The sequence below is a fragment of the Taurulus bubalis genome (genome assembly GCF_910589615.1).
Source record: "Taurulus bubalis genome assembly, chromosome: 9".
NCBI lineage: Eukaryota > Metazoa > Chordata > Actinopteri > Perciformes > Cottidae > Taurulus > Taurulus bubalis.
Window position 1 is genome coordinate 13,476,371 of NC_136597.1, and position 10,886 is coordinate 13,487,256.

Sequence of the window (10,886 nt, forward strand, 5' to 3'; positions counted from 1 at the left end):
ACATTTAGGTTTACATAAAGGAAAATAAAATCTTGACTAAAGGTCAAGTTATTTTTAGATATAGCCCAAAATCACAAAGCAAACAGTTGTCCAAAAGGATCTGCCAACATACAACACACTATGTCTTTACATCCTCAATTTAGATAAGGAGAAACTTTATAAGAAATCCTTTTGCAGAAAAAAAGGTAGAAACCCCAGGATGGACAGAATAGATGTTAAATACACAGACTAGACATACAATAACAACACTAGTACAATTACAATGTGGAGAATCTGAATGACAATGTCAGGTATATATGCTCCACCTACTATCTATTTTTCTGGGGCTTTCAGCATCATCCCGCATGCTTTATCAGCAGATGGAGTTTGCTCAGCTGTGACGGAGATGGCTCAGTTGTCATATACTTTGTTTTGTTTGCAGTTATAAGTTGGACCCACAGCATGTTTGTTTTTACCCATACAACTCAACAGAAAAATAAGAAGTCATGATTTTGTCTTTGTTCAGCTTTTACGTATCATTGAGTGTTTCTAATTTTTAAAAGGCAGCGCAGATATTCACTTTACTTCTCTGTTTGAGGTCAACACAGTCTCTTCCTTTTTCAGCTTCCTTCTCAGCAGTTCACCTGTTTCTTTTTTCATCAAGTTTGACTTTTGGAAAAAGGTTCCCCCTCATTGGTCAATGTTGTTCAGATCAAAACCAGCCATATCCATTTGTTTTCCTTTGGTTGCATGAGCACGCTAAATTGTCTCTGAATAGGGACGGAATTAGTAAATCAACAGTATTAGCTATTGAGGTTTTATTTATAGCTTGTGGCATGTGTTGGGATGAGGCCAGATGGACAGCCGTGATCCTATTACCTCTGCTAATTCTCACTGTTGTGTGTCTCCCCCCAGATTCTGCATTCCCACAGTAGACCGTACACATGGACAGGTTTGGTTCCTCTGTTCATTAATTTTGGGCAGACCTCTGAGTTTTCAATCCATCCATTCAGAGAGCAGGACTGACAACGGTTCATGGTACGTGTCTCTAAAGAAGGATTTTTTACAATCTTTGGTGTTGTGATTAGATGCTTGCATCAGTGCATTGTACTCTGTGCAACATTTAAAGTATGCAAGGGTATTTGAGATTGTATTAATCAAACCATAAGGAACTGGCCTTTCCAGCAGTTGTGTGGAAGTGAACAAATACATGCTTAACCACAGTTATGTCATGGTACATCCTATCCATTTCAATTACTAAATTTGTTCATTATTCTTTTGAAATTCAATTATGTTGGCTATATTTCTAAAGCACATTTTACTTGGTACTCTCAATTGGGAACATTAATTCATACGTTTTTAAATTTGAAAAAGTATGAAATTAGAATGTCTTTAAACTTACCAAGTCAAGCAATTAAAAAAAAATCCTCAAAATGTGTTTAAAGTCATATTTATTATAATCATAAACTACTTTAATTGGAATTCTGCATCTTAAACAGAGAAAGAATACATGCTGAAACACATCAGCAGTTAGCTTACTATGACAGCCATTGCCCCAAAGCATTACGCGGGACATGATCTTTATCAGAATCACCATCAGCCCTCTGAGTTTTATTCAGTTTCCAACCACTAACTGACATTTAAATTCAATAATTATGCAAAGTCACTTCACTTCCTGGATGCAGCGAGTAAGATAGCAAGTACAAGGGCCGATAAGATGAGATGTAAAAGCCCTATAGTGGAGAGTGAAAACGAGGAAGGGTATTTAAAAGGGTATTTAGAAGGCTGATAGGTGTTATATATTCTATTGGACTGTTAACCAGTTATGTCCTTAGTTTTAAGTTAATAATTGATTAATATCCATATATAATTAGGTTTTGAATGTTTGGTTCCACACTTCTTGCTCTTCTTGCCATTCATTATTTGTCTGAGTCACTTTCTTCCAAAACATGCAAATTGAATCATAATTATGCAGACATCTTAGAAAGGAGTATGGAAGGGCTGCTTTACATCTTGCTTGGTTTGCCATTTCTCCGAGACCTCTGCTCAAAAGCCTGGCTGCTTCCCCAGACTCACGATCCCATTTTGTGTCTGGCCAGCTGGTTTCAAAGTAATGTGCTGAGTTTTGATGTTAAAGAGCCATTTCTTTTCCCATGCTGGGGTAAAATCACCATCTGTCTCAGTGTCTGCTCTGATTTGAGTGGTCTCTCTGCCAGACCGGCGTGCATATGCAACCCCGCGAGAACCGCGTCACACCTCGTTGCCTGGACACTTTTACACAGTATGCATACTGCATATGAATACGGTTTATTACTTGTACTGTAAAATCTTCTCAAATAACAAATATGTTGACTTTTTGCCCAAGACACTGTCATACTGTAGTGCAGTAGTTCAGCTAAGTACCTCCTAACCAGCGCAAAGCATTCTTGGTTGAAAAAAACATGTAATACACAGTACTGTGCCATCAGTGTCGGATTTTACACTTATATTTTATTGAATATTTATTAAATAACATTTTTTAAAGGGTTTTTGGTCACATTAGCATATTGGTAAAAGAGAGGAAAGAGTTAGGCCTGCCTTTAGACTGCTGGTTAATTGACTCAATTTCAAATGCATGCTTCTCTCTGTCTTTTATTCCCTCTCAGTTAATTTATCGCTCCCCTTTTGTGATCCTCTGGGCTGAATTAATGAGAGAGCAGTGATAGAATGTTTACAAGATTAACAAATGCCTCAACACTTAGTCTGTGTATATGAGCATTAGTTGGGGTCTGTGCTGTCCCAATGGCGCTGTGAGGATTACACCAGCATACAATTTACCAGGTGCATTACTTCTCATCACAGCCCTGCACAGTGCCGAACTGATCTAAAACTATTATACCTGAACAATCTGAAATGGCTTGTATATTATACAATGGAATAGCTGGTATGACTATCAATGAATGATACACAAAAATCATTAATGTTCTTTGCTCAAGGGAAGGGATTATATATATACACACACACACACACACACACACACACACACATCTTTTAAATTTATTTTTATTTAATATATATATATATATATATATACATATATATATATGTATATATATATATTGTTTTTTTCTAAACCACACCTTAAGCACTGCATTGTGGGCAAACATGGGCAACTTTTGAGAAAAGCTGCTTGATTGATTTTTCTGTTGCTTTATTTTTCCTGTTTCTCATCACTGATCCTCCTCTCGCTCTCGCTCTCCCTCTTTCTCTCTTTCTTTTTCTCCCTCTAAGCCTTTGGCTTATAAGTGATTCCACTAAAGAACATTTTTATACAAAATCTGTCGCCTCAATCTGGGACTGTTCCCATACATAGAGGCGAGTTAGCATTGTAGAAAATGTTATATTCTTTCTTTTCTAGCTTTTATGTATCGCAGTTGGGCTAAGTCATATCCAGGAGAGGCCAAATAATGCAAATACAGAGTCATATATTGATACCTGGCAAGTTTTTCTGCAAGAAATAGATCTGGACTACTTTTGCATATTAGTAAAACATTTCCTGCTCAAGCTGCATTCAGCTGAGCAGTTGTGGGACTGATAGTTTACAGTGAAGAGATTCTCAGAGCTCGATTCCGGTCTCCTTTGTGAATAATTCTAAAGGGTTTGATCATGAAGTTACAATACAGCGACAATAAGTTGCTTAATTTACAGGCCGTCTGCAAATACTTGCACAAAAGATATTTACGCACACACAGCACAATGTCCCCTCAAGTTTAATAGAGCGACAGGTAATTATCATTGGCAAAGGGTATTGACACCACCAAGGGACAGATGAGAGGATATGCTCCACTGAATTATCCCCTCTAATTACTTTCTTCCATACACTTATGGGAGCCTCAGCCGTGTGAAGAGGTTTACTGTGGTTTACATGTTCATGTGTTTTTGAGTGTAGATTGGGAATTGTGAGACATACCTGTGTTTTTGACTCCCAGTGCAAAAGGGAAAGGTATTGCACCTGTCTGCTGTTGCATCTTTTGAGGGTGTTGTTCCTCCAGGAAAGCATCTTCTAAAGCCTTTAGCAAGCTGATGATGCACATGTTTCTCTAGCAGTTACACTATAAACCAATTGTAGCTTCTTTTGAACTCTGAATTGCTCTGAAATTTCGCAAACATTTTTGTGACAGTCTTATTTGTTTGGTTAAATGTCTATTAATTTTGATCTTTAGGCCCAACTCTTGTATAAATCAGCACTCTGCTGTGCTATCAGTGGATGAACTTGCTGAATCTACTCTATTTACTTGAACCTAGGTTCCCGATGAATCATTTGTTTGCAGATATTACTAGAACATATTTTTAACTCAAGATTACAGCAGGGGTGTAATGGTACACACAATTCACAGTTCAGTATGTTCCTCAGTTTTTGGGTTCACAGTTTGGTAAATTTCTGCTACTAAAGGGAAGACAAAATAAATGTATTCAACATTATAAAGCTGTTGATTAATTCTTACTTTCACAATTAATACTGCATATTCCTTTTCTTAAAGTCAGAGGAAGATGACCCCATATACAGTAACAGTAAATCTGTTAATCCATCCATCCATTTTCAACCGCTTATCCGGGGTCGGGTCGCGGTGGCAGCAGGTTCAGCAGGCCAACCCAGGCTTCTCTCTCACCTGCAACACTTTCCAGCTCATTCTGGGGCACCCCGAGGCGTTCCAAGGCCAGCCGGGAGATATAAAGTAGATCTGTTAATTATCCAGAGAAATAAATTAAGCATTAATACATTATTATGTGTATAAGGTCAATTCGAGGACTGACAAGGCCACTCATTAGTTTCTATTCATCGCAACCACTTGTGCTCTTAATCCTTTAGGGTTAACAACCCCTCTTAGTTGCATATTCATTTTCCAAAGAATATAAGATAATGGAAAGTAGACGAAATGGTGTGTGATGGCAGGAGAAGGAGGAAGTAAAAAAAAAACGGAGGAGAGCGATACGCAGATGTTAGAGCCTGTTTGTGTGTGGGAAGGAGGTACATTGGGTGATGATGATGGCCCTACACTCCAAAAAAATGCATTGGATCAAAATGTAAATGCAGGCGACTATTCTATTGCTCAGGCTTAGTGAGTGGCATCATAGTGAAAACTAGTTTTCAGCTGATCAGCCTCGACGTCTCATGTTTTAAGTCGACACACACACACACACACACACACACACACACACACACACACACACACACACACACACACACACACACACACAAGCACACAAGCACACAGATCGGTGTGGACCTAGAATAAGAGGTACACGGTCATTACTGTAGCTTAAGTGAAATAAACACTCCATCTCTCAGCCTTCTCCAGAGGCTATTGATCAGCCTCCCTCTCTGCAGAGTTGTGTGTGTGTGTGTGTCGGAAAACCAAAATTGAATACCAAATACCCACCCAACGAGCAAATAACTGAATAGTCAAATACTCGGTTCAAGCCCTACATCGTAATCTTAACCCAAACTCCATGTTTTTATACTGCTGCAGCTGAATAAACCACTTCGGCAAAATCCTCTCATTCCTGCCTCTTTGTCAGCCACTGGCAGGAGTCCTGCTTAGTAATTACTCTCTTTGGTTAATCTGGCGCCACAAACCCAAGGGGCAGCCAAATGAATGACAATCCATAAATGAGTGACCGTCAGGATAGCCAATAAATGGCCATCCTTCCTAATATTCATTCCACAATTTAGGCTTGTAGGAAATAGTGGGAGATCGTTAGTATATAATATCATTTGGAAAAGAAAAATGTGTCACTTGTCCATTGCCCACATTTATGAAAGTACAGACATGACACAAAATCTTAAGAGACTAATATGTTTATAGTTGTTAATGTAGTTTTTTATTCAGGCATGTTACCTCATATACCATTCCAACCATACTGTCATTTTGTCACTGTCCATAATTGTCTAACACAATTTACAACGAGTGCATTGCACTTCATCAAATATGCTATCGACTTCAAGTGCTGTGTTTAGAGAAAGTACAAATTTTTAGAGACATGTTATGGCCCAAGGTGCAGTCTGAAAAGAAGAGTTTCAGTCTGCAGTGGAAAATGTGTAGAGTTTCTGCTGCCACAATGTCAATGTGGAGTTTGTTCCCTCAGTCATGACTTTGTAGAGCACTAGGCAGGCCTGCTTAATAGTCAAGGAGTAGCAAGCCAATTGGTAATAGTAGTCAATGGGTTGGGGTGCATGGTTTGACTATGTCCTGGATGTAGGCCTGAGCTATTCACAGCACCAGGGTTTCAGTCAGTGTATTGCAAGGATTTGTATTTTTTCCGGCCTGGTTGGGAACATATGTAATGGTTGGAAAGCTCACCAGTGGCATCATTCTTTACCTTCAATGTCCGCTTTATTGTCAATTTCTCGACATGTACCAAACATACAGAGGAATTGAAAAAACTTTTCTCTCTTGTCCTACAAATAAAGTGAATACAGATGATAGTGCAAATAGATTAAAATACAGATAGAACATACTTCATGCTTCCAACTATCAAAAGCTAACATGATCAAGTAACATTTGCTAGCTAGCTACAGCAGTTGTTGTTGTTACCATAATTCTTAGCTGATACGCCTGTCTCAGTGTTATATCTTAATTGTCAGGTTTGTTTCCTCAGTAATTTTAGCGACAGTTAATTGTCTGGCATCTCTGTGACCCTCACCAGCCCAAGCTGTCTGAGTAGCATGTGCTGTCCTGACTCTCTTGTTAGAGAGTCTGCCCCCTTTTCACTATGGCACCATTGTCTTTAAGGTGCATTTGATAATACAGTCATGTTTAACCGCACCTATTATACCTATCATAAACTATCCACTTGCTCTGGGCCCACTGACAGTACTGTCATTGCAGTGGTACTAGGGAATACATCAACACGTGTATGTGTGTGAGATCCCAGCTTTTTTAGACAAAGTGGGCATATAGGAGTCTGGACTCACTATGTATCCCACAGTGCTCATCTTTTTATCAATGGACTCCATCTAATATATGTGCGCTGGGAAATTCATCCAAGTGTCCTTGTCGGATATTAATAAACCTGTGACTCATCTTATGCAATATGATATATTAAATCCATTGTTTAATGGCTATGTGATATTTCTAAGTAAATACATAAGGGGAAATGAAGACAGTGACAGTGTTCTGGTATGGGATGCGGCAGCCTGTCGTTCTGCGACTGAGTTTTTACACCCGTTGCCCTGTGCAGTCATGTTTGATATGCTGCTTCTCTCTATTGCTCAGCTCCTAGTACTGTAATAATTACTGCACTTGGCAGACAGTCACGACACATCGTCAACAGACACATTTTGGATGTCGGGAGGGGATGAGCAAGAGAAAAGGGAGACGTGGGGGAGGGGAGTGGTGTTCTGAGGAAAGATTTCAGAGCCAGAAAAGTTTTAGAGCATTGATAGAGCTTCACTCCACTTTGAGTTTGTGCATTTATATTCATTAGCATGAATCTACTGTGTATATTTTACGAGAGCTTAGACGAGAGCTCAACAACATGATCTATCTTGTAGGGATGACAATTGGGTAATTTATTGGTCATTAAGCTGGTTATCAAGAAATAATTGCTCGGTCCATAAGATCATTAACTAATCTATTAATTATCAAGCTTCTAGAAATAAGTGTCCATCATGAATATGAAGTAATATCTAAAATGGCATCCAACAAGGTATTTATTTTACAGTGATATGAGAGTGTCCTTAGTCAACTTGTAGCAAAGAAGTGGATCTCAAACATTACTGCTCCTTTTAAAATATGTTTCTCATCTTTTGGCTGCACTGCACAAATACAATTTGTTAACTTGAAACGGAGAGAAGCAAGGAAAACATACAATATTATTAATTAAACTGATTAGGCTTTTAGTTTCCTATATGTATACTTATATGTATGATGTAAGAAATAATGTAGTATGCCAACATGCAATATTTTAATAACTAAAATCATGATGATTCTGATGAGTAAGAATTGTTGTTAAAAGTAGAATAGCTTCCATGTTTACACAAGGATATCTTTTCACTACCTTATCTGAAATTATTAATTACAAACACAAATACGCTTGCATATTAAGTAGGGCTGCTCCAATAAAGCATTTTAAAGCTGGAACCGGTATCTTCTTTTAATATTATAATTCAGCCGGATATATCCGGAAATATTTAAATATTACTGTTTCATGGTATCTGATAAAATACGTAATGGCAGCAAGCAGGCATTTCAAATAGTATTTATACTGGCAAGTCATTGACACACACACGACCACACAATTAAAGAGAGATTGAGGCCCCAACCATGAATAAACTCAGGATGCAGTGAACGGCTGTCCCTTTCAGATGATGTCTTGATACCATCTGTGCATCATTGTTTGGCCATCTCCGTTAATGATGCCTGAAGATCTTGAGCTCATAAATGCCACATCTTTTTTGCTTAACTAAGAAGAGTCACATTGAATACTATTCTATTGTTTTCATACACCAGTCAACCTAGCACAGTGTAATTCACTTCCTCTCAGTTTTTGTGATTCATTATTTTTACCTCCTCTTGATGTCACTGGAATCTATTTGTATGCAAATGAATTGTGTTAAATCAGGCAACTGATGGAAGCACTAGAAATGGCAGGGTTTCAGACATGTGAGATTATGAATGTGAAGTTGATCATATTCATCTCTGAAGTTGTGCATCTTGTGGGAAGACATTCATCACCAGTAAATCTAGAGTTAGAATCGGTTCAGGGAGATGCCACACGTAAGAAAAAAGCCACATTTTAGGCATTTGTGCACAGCACTTACATCAAGACCTAAATGCTGCTCGTAAATCAAGCTGCTCAGTTGAAGTCTAACATGGATCAATCAACACAAGGCTGGTGCACTTATCAGCAGTTGTTTTAATGTGACATTGGTACAACGACACTGTGGTGTTACTATGTTGAGTTTTAAAGACAATATAGTTACATTTTTCTCCCTGAACACCTAAAAGTTCCCACATACTCGATTTCTACAGTATATTAGGATTGTCCAAGTAAGGCAAAACATTATTTTGTTGAGTATTTGTTTAAAAAAAATACATAGGTTCAAACTATTTGAATATCTATTTATGCGCAATATATTTATGACAGGATGTCCTAACTGACATTTCACAACATCGGCAGTATACTGTATATGTATATATACATATATGTATGTGTGTATATATATATGTATGTGTGTATATATATATATATATATATATATATATGTACACATATGTATATATATATATATATATATATATATATATATATATATATGTATACATATGTACACATATGTATATATATGTATATATATATATATATATAAATACACACATGAATATATACATATAAGCGGTTGAAAGGGCTCCAATATATCCATTGCAATAACCAAATGCATTCTAGAAAGAATTCTGGACCCGAGGCCAAGACGTTTTGCAGTAAACGACCTCATCTGGTTAGGAACTGCCCTTTAGTAGTGTGTAGTTGCTATGATCTACCCTTTTTCCTTCTCTTCCCATTACTCATCATGATGGGGATCGGAGTGGGTAGGAGTTAAAACACTGTTTCCTCCCAACCTTTATCTGTTTTTTTTATCAGTGAAGATGACAGAGAGACACAGTGAAAAAAGGGGCTGCTGCAAGGACTGAATAATGCACCTGACTCACTTCTTGAGAATCCCACAGCAGAGACTTCTCGCTAATGAGACTGTCATAACTTTTTTATCTACATAACCACACCCATACATTTTAAACTCTAAAGTTCCAAGTGAAAGTTGGTATCCATGTGTTGAGCAGTGCTATTCACATCTCTGCACCTGGCAGACATGGGTTACGCTACGTTCACACCTTTACTCGCGTGAGTTTACTCGCTCGACTATATGTGGTTAATTTGCGTCATTCGCTTCAATCGCGCCGGAAAGGGGGTGTAGCTTATCTCCGTGGCTTATCTCCGTAAAAACAGTTACCATTTCTGCCATCCACCATGGAAATAAGCACTAGTTCTGCTTTATACTTGTTGTGGAAATTCCACAAACGTCGAACCATCAGACGCCATCGTGTCTGGGTTCATAATATTATCCGTAGCCGCACACAGCTCCGACTCCTGAAGGAACTGCGTCTGAATCCAGTCTCCAGTCTGATATGTCAAACTGCCACTGGACTGGATTGTGACCCAGATACAGTAGGTTTCCCTCACAGATGACATATGCAGATCAATAGTAAAAGCTCAGGAATAGATAGCTCATTTACCTCTCAGCCTGGTTATATCTGGTTGAAAGGGATCATACAGGTTGATCTCTATGTGCTAATGAATCATGGCTTACCTTCTGTCTGTTTGTCGTTTGTTTTTCCCAAATGTGCTAATAAATTAGGAAGAACACTTTTCTTTTTTTCTCCCACCTTGCAGTGTTAATTTCCACTTATATAACCTCATTTAATTTCTTTTATCAATTTTGCATGGATACGGGTGCATAAAAGCACACACAAAGATAGAATGCTTTTGGGTTTAAGGGCAGCAATAGAGTAAACAGCGTGAAATATTTATTACTGCATGTAGGGAGGATGCCAGGCCATAATTCCACATTGTTGTTTGAGGCAAATGTTATCAGTGTCAAAAGCCACATTCATACTAATACTAATTAGCTAGTAGTGGAACTATAGACCATAATTTAATCTAAACAGTATGTACTCATCAGATATTTAATTATTTTAAAGCTTGGGAGATTGCAAAGTTTTATGACGACTTATGTTGTTTTCAATTTAAATGATATCACACTCCAGAGCCCTGCTGTTGAATCGGCAGCTTCATTCTCTGACTGAGTGTATATGAAAATAATAGAGATGGGAGGCTTTGGGAGAAAGTGCTTTGATTTAATATACTGG